Source organism: Falco punctatus (genome assembly GCF_963210335.1).
Source record: "Falco punctatus genome assembly, contig: scaffold_29, whole genome shotgun sequence".
Taxonomy (NCBI): Eukaryota; Metazoa; Chordata; class Aves; order Falconiformes; family Falconidae; genus Falco; species Falco punctatus.
In genome coordinates this window covers 2,180,423-2,193,490 of record NW_027660164.1, presented here as the reverse complement: position 1 = coordinate 2,193,490, position 13,068 = coordinate 2,180,423, and positions in this window count along the sequence as shown.

The following is a 13,068-nucleotide window of genomic DNA, read 5'->3' as shown; positions in this document are numbered from 1 at the left end:
ATTACCTCTGTATAAAGTTAATCCAAATGATATTGTTTGCACTTTGAATGTCGATAGTTGTCTTTATGTAGATGCTAGTGTAGTAGGAGGCCATGATGGGACCATGCCACCCACATAAATCAACACGTGAACATGTTGATAAGCATAATGCGCTCAAACGCAATGTAACTTTGGATGAAGCAGGTAATGATGTAGTTGATTTATGGAACTGATGGGAACGTATTGCAGCAGTTCTTCTCTTACCCGAAGTAACAGCAGAGAAAGCATTAAAGAGTTAAATACCTTGTTTGTTAGGTAGTTAAGAATCTGAGTCAAATTTGCCACTATGACGTACAAAACCAAAGCAAGTATTGGCTTTTTGTTGTTGGCTCAAGGACATGGCTGTGAGGATTTTGATGGTATGTGCTGAATGGATTTTAGGTGCCCCATTGCAGCAACATGTTAGCAAAACCGGAGAAAATGTCAGCCTTTTTGGCATCCATTCACTCAATTGGCAGTATTGTTTGCTATTGCCTTGGTTGCCTTCATGTTTGCAAGGGCCCCGCAAAACACGGCAAACCTGGTACTAGCTGTTCAAAAACAAAAAGGGGAAATTGTAGAACTGTACAGAACAGAGACAGTGGGTTGTTTTAACATTGATAAAGTGCAGCTTTGGCCTTGCTTTGATGATGTGCAGCTTCGATCCTGCAGCAAAGAGTTAAATAACTTTGAGGGAGTATGAGAAGAAACCAGGATGTGGCAGAAACAAAGGAGGAATGTGATGTCACCTCTAGAAGATAAGGAAACAGCATGAACAGTAGAGAGTAGCCTATAGTGAACAGCGCTAAGGGAAGTGTTGTATGAATTTGACTGATCGCTCAAACTCTATTCATAAGCAGCTTGCTGAGTTAAAAAAAAGTACAAGCCATAAAGATTGAGAACGGGTTACCGGACTGGCTACAGAGTTTAGGAATTACCGGAGGGTTAAAAGATTTGTTTCTGCACGGGATAACGGTATTAATTGCCATTGTAATCTGTTGAGTGATATTGGGCTGTGTGTGGAATTGCTTTATGAGAATGATGAACTGAATGATAAAAGGGGTCTGGATCACTCAAAAACAAAAAGGGGGATTTGTGGAGTGGCTGGAAGACAATGGACATATAATGAGCAATCCAGACCAAGTAACTTTGTTGTAATAGCAGGCCGAGCAGGCCGCAGCTCTAACAAGCTGCAGGTGTTGTGAAGGACATATGCAAGGCCAAGGGAGACAAAGAAACTGCATTCGCAGAGAGATAAGAGAGCTGGACAGAAAGACGAGAGAAAACAGGATGCCTGCACAAGGGGGGAGCGGCGTGCGGGCGCCACTCCGGGACCAATCAGATGGAGTGTGATGCCGCATGGATAACAGCTAGGTGACATAAAAGATGCCAGAAAAGGCTGATGTAACCAAGCGATGAAACGAGGTGTTTACATTGAATTATTTGTCCCTCACAGAAGGAAGAGAAGGGCCCCCGTTGTTATACATCCTCAGGCTATTCAGGGAAGTCAAACACAGGCCATTCCTGGGTTACAGGTTCATTCTAAGAACATGACTACAGGCAACTGGAAAGGATCCAGTCCAGTGTTGTTCATCGGTAGAGGATATTTTTTGTGTTTCCACAGATAAAGGACCTCTATGGGTCCCTAGCAGGTTTGTCCGCCCTGCATGTCAACTCCAGAAGAACGGAGAGAATATAGATGACAGCTTTATCTCCAACCAGTCTTTAACAAACTCTGTGCAGAACTTGGGCCAGTCCCATCCACCATAGAAGACGTGCTGTTGACAGCAGCAAGAAGACAATCATTTGGGTCACGAGCTTGTAATGCTGTGTTGAAAAAAATTTGTAATACGAAGAATGCTGTTTGTGGAAACTATAGGGAACGAGCAGCAATAATATTAAGTTGTGGTAACTGTAGACAGAATTTTGTTATAGGTTGTAGCCGCTTGCGAAATGATTATGCTTTGTACTTAGACTGTCAAAAGAGCTTTGCTAATATTACTTTGAAAATACTTGTAGGGAATTTTTGAACCTTAAGCCAAATCAACATTTTCCAGAAATATGGATGCCAGAAAGTATTGACAGCAGAATAGAAGCTATCTCTTGGTGGGCCTTGACAAAAAACTTAACTGTTTTTTTAGCTACAAAGAAAACACAAGCTCTTGGCTTGTGGTGCTTGTTTTGTCAGTTGGGAACAAGATTGCGACGTAATGAAATTGTTTGATCTGCTTGTAGGGCTGATAGGAATCATCAGCATGCCCTCACAAGGAACAGCATGGGTTCCTGTCCAACCACAAATGAACATGTGGGTTACCTGGGCCAACAAGACAGGGCAAGATTCATTTTGCTTATCGTTAGCTACCCCATCTGGCCCATTTCGTACCTGTTTGATTGGGGTCCCTTTAAACCATGTGAAGGAGTTTGGGCACCGGACAACAGGTAAAATATACTCCGACTACCTCGACCAAGCAGCAAATGACTTTTAGACCATCAACAGTGGGTCTGTGCAAGCCGATTGGTGCCAATCACTTGGTATTCCAAGGCACCCCTCGGGGGCTCAAGCGTTCCAAATTGCTCAGGGCCTGAATGTTACCGGCATGGAACCTCAGGAGCTTGACATCTTAGGATCTATGCTGGGAAACTACTGTTTATTTTTTGGGTTTTACAAGAAAGACATTGACTCCAGTAATTTTAGGATCCACAAACCAAGAAATTACAATACTTGGATTGCCCCTGGGTCCCCCTGGCATTCTAACATCACCGGTTACTGTAACGGTTGGACTTGGCCTGTTTCATGGTCTGGTGAGACAAATGAAAAAGCAAAGATGTTGCCTCGGGGAGCATTCCTCATTTGTGGAGATGGTGCCTGGCCCGCCGTACCCGCAAGGGCTCAGGGAGGACCATGCTACTTTGGCAAACTAACATTATTTGCCCCTAGTATCCATCAAATGCTTAACATAAGTAACAAGTTTAAACGCGTCAGACGTAGTGTATACCAATTGGGACCTGAACGTAAACATGATGTTGAGTTGTGGGAACGTCCATCTGTCATTTCAGCATCACTCTTTACACCACAAGTTGCTTCTGCCAAGGCTCTCACTCAGTTGAGACAGTTGGCTTGTTGGAGAGAGAACAAATTAACATTACCTCCAGAGTATTAGATGACTCACCACTGATGTTGACAGTATACGACATGCTTTAATACAAAATCAAGCTGCCATTGACTTTCTGTTATTAGCACAAGGACACGGCTGTGAGGATTTTGAGGGAATGTGCTGTATGAATCTTGCTGATCATTCCGAGTCCATTCACAAAAAGCTTTCCCAACTGCAAGATAATATGAAGAAACTCCGTGTTACTGAAAAAACCTTATGACGATTGGCTTAAGGGATGGGGAATCACTGGCTGGTCAAAAACCTTATTGATGGAAGGGATGAAATTTTTGTTATTATCTTTGCTGTGCTAGTTATCTTTTGTTGTATTTTCTCCTGTATGAAGAAAGATTTGGAATCAATTGTTGATAGAGCCTGGGTTGTCCAAAAAGAAAAAGGGGGATGTGTAGGGGAATTCTTGGCAGAACAAGGGCATACTGTACCCTTGCAGGAGCTGGACAACCCTGGCCTGCAGATTACAAAGTTATTTGAAGAAATTGTACTGTCCTTGAATAGGCAGAATAAAGAATAATGAGCATTGTACAAGAAGAAGGCCGGATGCCAAGCAAGATATGAAAACCGCTAGGTTAGCACATCCTTGTTAGGCGCCTGCAGCATGACAACCAATCAACAAGTAACATGAATACGTAACCGACAACCAATGACTGTCAGGCAGCTGCCGCGTGAACAGTGTATTAGAAGTATAAATATGACAAAGTTGCTAAATAAAGTAGGACGACATGTAGCCACATTGGTGTGATTGTTGTTACTTGGCTGACTTTCCGATTGGGACCTTCTTCAGCCCACAGTGCCCCAGTATGTCCCAGTGGCCTCCAGTGGGGTGTGAGCCTTTCCCCACTGCTCTCTCAACCTGACCATCCCGCTGGTGTTTTACCCATCTCTTTCTGTTGGCACCCAGAGTGTCATGGCCTCACTTGGGCAGAAGAACACTGAGGGAGACCATGGCCAGAGTTTTGCTGAAGCCGAGGGAAATGACATCCACTCTGGAGCTCCTCACGCACAGCCGCAGGCTGTCAGGTTGGCGAGGCAGGATTTACCCTTGGAAAATCCACCTGGACAGTTACCCGCTCAGGTGCCAGAAATGTCACCCAAGGGGACTCTAACTGGTGGCACGCCCCTCACCAGGGGGGGTTGTGCAGCCTGTGGTTCCCCGAGCTGCACTTACGGACTCCTTCCAAGACAGTTGCAACACTTCCTTGTCCTTTCTCACAAGTGACCTCTGCCAATTCAAGGAGCTTTCAAAAGCGATACTTCAAAGGAATACTGATTTTATACCAGAACTTCACCATCATTATTACAGTTATACCACGTCCTTATTTTCTCTCATCTTTAACATATTTGCACCTGAGCAGGGGACAGTGATGACTTCTAAAGTCATCTTTTCAGCAGACTGTCTCAGCAAAGGCTCTTTCAGTTATTCACCAGTTTTCTTCTCCCTTTATTCTTTGGACTTACAGGTACCTCTCACCTGTGCTGCTGTTTTTACTTCAGGAAGGAAAAACTTGCGTGTCTTCCTGCAGCCAAACTGTCTCCTTACCAAGATCTTCCCTTGTGTTTAGATCTATATTTCCGTATCTAGCACCTAAAAGATTTCTCATGAGAGTGTCCCTTGCAGAAAGGCACCTCATCAGAGACAGCTTGGACATGGCATCTGCTTGTGGAGGGTGTTGGCTCATTTATGACACTTGATCATTCTCCACACTGCCTGCAGATTTGAAAAATTGTTCTGCAGCTGTGTGCCGCCAGTCCTCTAAGGCAGACAGGTGGGGATGGTGCAAAGGAGCTGCAGCACCCACCTGCAGAATTGAGGGGAGAAGTCTGATGTAAGGAGAAGGGATGTGAGTCCCAGGGGACAATGAGAAAAAGGGTGGTCTTGGGGACATTCAGAGCAAGCTTGTCCATCCTGTGTCAGACCACAAGAGACTGCGTTTCCTACCAGTCTGGAACTACTGAGGAGACCCTCTGCATCATTATCACTTGGAGATTGCTGCTAGAACCTCCCCTCTAACCTAAAAAGTAGCAAAATGTAACCTATGAAATAAAATATAATTATTATCAAGTGCACTTTGAAATCTCCTTTATCTACATGAATGGAACAGGTCCAATTAGCTACACATGTCTTGAAGATCTGAAGGAAATGACAAAAAGGCAAATACCTCATTAGGGCATTGGAGGCTCCTGCCATGAACCTGAGCTACTGAGAGCAGGCTGAACCAACCACTGAAGGAATGTAAGTCAGAAGCAACACTGAAAATACCTTCAAACATTGATGGGTCCCGCTGAGGGCCATTGCTGACAAAGCGTCCCCATGGACTCGTTAGAGTAGCTAATTAGAGGCCAGAACTGCAGGTAGGCAAAGGCACTGTGTCGGTGGCTGTAATGCTGCAAAACACATTTGGATTTTTTTTGTGAAGCAGAAGGACCAAGCCCTGACCCCCAAGCCCTTGGAGGGCAGAACAGAAGACCCTCCAAATCAAGTTCCGTGTCACAGGCCTTGGTGGCAGAGGCAGCTGCCAGTGCCAGGGGGACAGAGGCCTCAGCCCCCTGTGGGGCCATTCAGCCTTGCTGCAGCCCTGGGCCATCTCCACTGCAAGTTGCCCTACACTGTCCGTGTGGCACCTCTTTCCACTCTGGGGGTTGGACTCTTCCTTGCTTTCCCACCCAGCACTGACACCCACATTTCTCTGCCTTTTCTGCAGTTTCTCCCCTCATCCCTGCTTGTTCCTTGAAACTCAAAGCCATGGGACGATCCAGGCTGCCTCTGGGTGAACTCTGGCATCAGAGGGCAACCCTCCGAGGGACATTTCTTTTTCCTCACATCCAATCTTACCCTTCCAAGCAGCACTTTGTGGAGGTTTTCTCTTCCTGCCGCTATCAGGAATCACTCTCTTATCTCTGACATCCCCCTTCAAGCAGGTGCATGCTATTACTGTGGTGCCCTGAGGCTTCACTTTGCCAGTCTCAAGGAATCCAGGACCTTCAGTCTGGTTCCACAGGCTCCATCCAGGCAGGTATCCTCCACAGCCTCTCCAGTTTTTCCCCATTCCTCCAGAATGAGAAACCTCAAAGTCCAGGCAAAGATAATCTGGATGTGGCCACAACAGTGCTCTGTCAAGGGGGATGATGCTGAGTCAAGGGGGATGATCAGTCCCTCTTCTAAGTGGCCACCTATGGTGAAAACCTGCAAAGAATCACCAAAGGAGGACAGACAATGGCCAGGGAGGAAAGGGAAATGAGGGGAGGGCTGCTTGCATGGGAGGATACGAGGGTGGTCAAGGAGAAGCAGTTGTGCGTGGGAAAGGAGGGAAAAAGGTAGGAAAGGGTGAAGAATAGGAATCCATAGGAAGCAGCCAAGCAGCCCTGCATCTGAGCAGCAAAGCTTGGAGTGGGAAAAGAACGTCGCAGGTCATCTGACCAACTTTCTGTCAGGCTTCAACCACCACTGGAAACCTGAGTGATTTCCCTGCCATCATGAAGGCAAGATCCATGGTGGATGGAGATCCAGAATCATTCGTGCTGGGAGGAACCTCTGGAGGTGTCCAGGCCAACGTGTTGCTCACAGCAGGATCAGCTATGGGGTCAGAGCAGGTAGCTCAGGCCTTCCTTCAAGTGGAGCTTGCAAAACTCCAAGGATGGACATGGCACATGTGAGAAACTATGGACTAGGGTATTGTTTATTAAGATTTATGTTAAGCTCAATGTAAAGGTTAGGCAACAAAAGAGATGAAAACGCTTATGCAAACAGCTACCAGACACTGCTTGTGTAAGATAATATAACCGCAATACACAAACTAAACCAGACACCAGGGCAAACAACCCCATATAAGGACATATGAGTGAGGGGTCAACTATGGGACAAAGGAGGAAGTCCACCAGGAGGCAGAAAACGACCCCCTAACAACAATTGAAGCATGACTCCACTACCTCATGAACACGGAAGTAAAGATGTATAAAAAGGGACTGTTTGAACTGCTCAGGGCGGCAGTTGGTGGAGCGCAGACTCCCCTGCCGTCCAGCGCTGTTTTTGCTCATATTCTACTTGCTATAATTAATAAAATTTTAATTGGATTATGATCCGTTGTGGTCTCAATTTATAACAATTTCTGGTGCTGTGACTCGGATAAGGAACAGTGGGCTTTGGTCCTCCGGGGAGGCGCCCCGCGACATTTCGCGGCCCCGCGACCAACAGCTTACTCCAACCTTACCGACGAACCTAAATACTAGGATATTGAGCAAAGGAGAAACCGGTAAAATCCCATAAAATTCTGTGCACGGGAGTCCGGACGAAGACGCAGGACGCGTAAGTATATTGCGAATTTGTTCGCGGGTTTGCCGTTCGGGCGGGATTGGGTTTCCTGGAATATAACGAGTGAGAGGTTCGATATACTGAACCAAGCGAGTGCGGACTCTTAAGTACTGCGTCTCCCATCTCCCGCGAGGGACTGGGCCAGGAACAAGGGGAGCGAGTGAGTGTATGTTTGTGGATGTTCCAGAAGATGGGGGCGAAGGGCAGCAAGCCTTCGACTCCCATGGGAAGGGTACCCACTGTACCCAGGAATACCCCTCTGGCATATATCTTGGACAATTGGAGATATTTCCCTGGAACCCTAGGGAAAGATAAGCAGAAAATGATAGAATATTGTACTAAGATATGGGGAGGGAAGAAGATTTCTAAAAATGTCTTTTGGCCAGTCTATGGGTCAGAAGAAGATTGGGTAAAACAGCAATTAAACCTCTGGGTTAATAATAAAAAACCCCTTAACCCGGAGGAGAGTCAATATGCGGAGGTGTGGCTAGAAAGACCGGGAGCTAGACTTTACCCGCTGAATGAAATAAAAACTAAACAAAAAAAAAAAAAAAAAAAAAAAAAAAAGGAAGTTAGACGAAACCCTTCTAACCCCCCCTCCTTACATTCCTCCTGCTCCCGCAGAGGTCCCCAGAGCGCCCACTCCCCCACCAGAGTTGGAACAAGAGTCTCCCTCTCCTCCTAGACGCGTAACTAGAAGTCAAAAAGGGGCAGCTCAAATATACCCCCTAAGAGAAATGCCCATGGGGGGACCTCAACCTGTGATCGGATATATTTCCGTACCCCTAAACTCGGCTGACCTACGAGATTTAAAAAAAAAAAAACAAACCGAGATGGGAAACTTAATTGAGGACCCACTCGGAGTGGCAGAAAGATTAAATCAATTTTTGGGACCAAACCTTTATACTTGGGATGAGATGCAATCTATCCTTGGTCAATTATTTACTACGGAGGAAAGAGATATGATTAGACGAGCAGGAATGAGACTGTGGGATGCTCAACATGCCCAGGGACCCCAAGCAGATATTAAATGGCCACTCCAAAGACCTAATTAGAATAATCAGGATCCGGTGCATAGAACTCATATACAGGACCTGAGAACTATAGTAATTCAGGGAATTAGAGAAGCAGTACCCCGTGGCCAGAATATCAATAAAGCATTTAATGAAATGCAAAAGAAAGATGAGAGCCCCACTGAGTGGCTGGAACGACTGAGGAAAGCCCTTCAGCTGTACTCTGGGGTAAATCCAGACGACCCTTTAGGGCAAGCGCTCCTCAAAAGTCAGTTTGTGGCAAAATCATGGGAAGATATCAGAAAGAAGATTGAAAAGTTAGAAGACTGGCAGAATAGAGGGTTGGATGAATTATTGAGGGAAGCTCAGAAAGTCTATGTAAGGCGGGAAGAAGAGAGCAGCAAGCGACAAGTAAAAATGATGGTAGCAGCGGTCAGAGAGGATCGCAAAGGGCGGACTGGTGAACACAGATCTGCTGGAACGAAACAAGGGAACGTAGTAGTAAAGAAGGAACAAAGATGTTCTTTTTACTGTGGAAAGAAGGGACATATAAAGAAGAATTGCAGAGAAAGGATCAGGGATGAGGAAATATTGAAAACGGAATAGGAGAGTCAGGGGCTCTATATCTTAGGGGACCGGAGTCATCATGAGCCCTTGATAAAATTAAAAATAGGTCCCCATAAACAAGAGTTCACCTTTTTAGTAGACACTGGGGCTGAGAAATCGACTATTAGGCAAATACCTGAGGGATGTAAAGTTTCCCCTGAAAAAGTACAAGTAATTGGGGCAAAAGGAGAACCCTTTAAAGTAAGCAAAATCAAAAATGTGGTATTCGAAACAGAAAATAAATTTGGAATGTGTGAACTCTTGCTCGTCCCTGAAGCAGAATTTAATCTGTTAGGACGAGATTTAATTGTTGAATTGCAATTAGAAATTAAAGTGAAAAATCAAGAGCTAACAGTGTCTGCTTATCCTTTGACCGTGGATGATCAAAAACAAATTAACCCCGATGTCTGGTACTCTCCGGACACAATTAGTAGACTGGAAATCCCACCGATTAAAATCCAAATTTCCGAACCCCACATACCTGTGAGGGTAAGGCAATATCCCGTATCCCTAGAAGGACGGAGGGGATTAAAACCAGAAATTGATCGATTGTTAGCACAAGGAATCTTAGAGCCTTGTATGTCACCCTTTAACACTCCCATTCTGCCTGTAAAGAAGCCAAATGGGAAATATCGGCTCGTACATGATTTAAGGGAAATAAACAAAAGAACTATCACCCGGTTCCCTGTAGTAGCAAATCCATACACACTGCTGAGCATGGATGGACTCATGCCAGTCGCATTAAAGGCCCAGTGACGAGACCCCACTGGAAAGTAATCAGTACTCCAGGTGACACCAAGATAACCCTGAAAAGATAACGTAATGATAGAGACTTTATTTGATTATTTTGCCGCATTACCTTTTGGTATAAAGTGTGTATTGCTGTTTATATTTGCTATAATTATTTCTTTTTTTATCTATTATATATGGAAGCGTACAAAGTGTGTTGAAGGAAATTGCTAAACTTATGCAACCACACAATATTGAATATAGAAGATATGCTGATGTAAATAATATATGCACTCTAGATATACAAATTAGGTGTAATAATTTGAACTGCAATTGTTATCCATTTGCTTGTTTCAGGTGTAAGGTATGCCAGAATAAATGGTGGACACACTATGAATGTGGATACCCTCCGATAGGAGTTTACACACAGTGTTGAAAAATCCAAAGAACTCTCACTGAGTGGAAATTAAAACAATTAGAGTCTAAACAAGAAATTATTCGAGCATCCCATGAGTGGTGGGAAATTTTTACCAAAGGAATAAGCCCTCAATATTATTGTTACCACTCCACCGAACCAGTCCCCTTTCGTAGCTGAAATCTTGGCTATAAAGTGCAGAAGGGAAGTACTAACCGTGTCTTGCTTTGCCCCATTAGTTAAAGCTGCAAAGTGGGAAGCCTATGTAAACAGGCAGAAAGCCCGAAGCAGCTGTTCTCCTGAAGAATTCCCTTGCTGCCGAGAAGATGGTACACCCCGTGGCTCGAAGCAACCGAGTCGACGGGCAAGGCAGAGGAGGAACAAACTGTGGAGAAAAGAACCAGAACAATGGGACACAAAAGCAGCAATGGCCGAACTTCCCCAGGACTGGTAAAAATATACTTAAATTGGCAAAATTGACAGACACCCTTTTTCCTGGTATACCGTTAGTTTTGTTATTGATAATAACACAAGCAAATGGAAACCCTCATGAACCTATGGCTTGGAAATTATATAATTTACCAGAGTCAAAATTAATTCAAACTCAGATCGGTCCAGGGAAGTGGAATTTCTCCGTGCATCTATATTCCCTGATACCTATAGAACAGGGCTCCCCTGTTTTTACCCCAGATCTAGCAAAGCTTCAGGCCCAATGCAAAGCATTTTATATATGTCCAACCACTTTGTTGTCTGCTTTAGCAGAACCGCTTATTATGTTGATTCTGGGACTTATATTCGGGCCTTGTATATTACGCTATATTTTACATTTTATTAAAGAACGGTTTGACATAGCTAAATTGCTTATTTTACCTACGTGGTCTGGGGCAAAATATAAGAATGTATCTATTAATGAGGATGAAGATTGTTGTGAATGCGTTATGCCACGTGAGAACTATGCCTATTGTATTTGTGAGGTATTACCTTGTGAGTGTTATGATAAATGTTGGGATTGTGGAAAAAGGTTTGCTTGCAGTGCCGAGAATGAAAGTAGCGCCTAATAAACAATAATAGGATAAAAAGAAAAAGGGGGGGTTGTGAGAAACTATGGACTAGGGTATTGTTTATTAATATTTATGTTAAGCTCAATGTAAAGGTTAGGCAACAAAAGAGATGAAAACGCTTATGCAAACAGCTACCAGACACTGCTTGTGAAAGATAAGATAACCGCAATACACAAACTAAACCAGACACCAGGGCAAACAACCCCATATAAGGACATATGAGTGAGGGGTCAACTATGGGACAAAGGAGGAAGACCACCAGGAGGCAGAAAACGACCCCCGAACAACAATTGAAGCATGACTCCACTACCTCATGAACATGGAAGTAAAGATGTATAAAAAGGGACTGTTTGAACTGCTCAGGACGGCAGTTGGCGGAGCGCAGACTCCCCTGCCGTCCAGCGCTGGTTTTGCTCATATTCTACTTGCTATAATTAATAAAATTTTAATTGGATTATGATCCGTTGTGGTCTCAATTTATAACACACGGGCTCTGTGGAACATCTGCTGCACTGCTTGACTGTCTTCATGGGGAAGGACATTGTCTTCCCTTGCTTCAGCTGATGCCCATTGGCCCTCATCCTCCCATCATGCACAACAGGCAAGAACCTGGCTGCCTTTTCTTGCTGATATGGCCCAAGAAGATATGGGAAGGCTGTTACTAGGTGTCCCCAAAGCCTCCTCTTCTCCTGGCTTTGCACCTTTCAAATAAGGCCCATGGCATCCTGTGCTGCATTAGGAAGAGCGCTGCTCAAGGTTTGGTGGAGGTGATCTTTCCTCTCTACTCAGCCCTGCTACAATTTGTCTTGTTGACTTGCTCTTGATTTTTACTTTACCAGCGTCACTCATACTTGACTGAAAGGTGCCATCCACATTTTTCACCATTCCTGCCTTGTCTTTTGTTCAAAACAAGTCCAGCAAAGCATTTGTGCCATGTTGGTCAGGGATCATTGCTGCGATGGAGACGGGACGCAGGTTGATACAAGCAAATGTAAATTTATTGTACAAAAGCACGAGTTTATATACACTTTCAGAAGTCGCGCGTTTTAAAAAGATTGTTTCTTGAAGCTGCATTTTTTAAACGGATTGTTTCTTGAAGGTGCGCGTTTTAAACAGATTGGTTCTTGAAGCTAAGCCTTGCGTACCAGGCAATCCCAGATTGGTGGTTAACTACCATCAATTAACAGCAAGGTGTTACCTTTCCTTCACGGCATCCGTCCCCCACTCCCCTGTGCTCTCTCAGCATGACTCAGCGTGTTAATTGTTGTGTCTATTCACACTCCTTGTCTTCCCAGGGTTAGTGACCTACAAGCTCGAGCACATTCCCTTCAGCTAACTGATTGCCACGCATGGTCCTAATTTCCAGCCCGCTCCTGCAGATCATCTTCCACTTTCCCTTCAACCAAGGCCTTCAAGCACAGGTCCCTTTCTCTAGCCATCTAAAGGAGATGTCGTTCTCCTTCTAACCTTCATCAGGAGGTTGAGAGAATCTGAGCAGACCATTGCACATGGAGGAGTTAGTGATGAGTGTCACAGAAAACCTGAGCAGGCCTGTGCTGTGCTCCATGTACCTCTTAACCTTCAGGCTGAGCTGTGCTGAGTGTGTCCCTGGGTTGCAGAATAAGCCGTATTGGAAGAAGAAATCTGCAGGAAGCTGCTGGTGAATGGCCAACCCCACGCCCTTACCTTTGCCTGAGACTGCAGTTACCAACTCCCAAGTGAACATCTCCTCTTAGAACACGAGAAG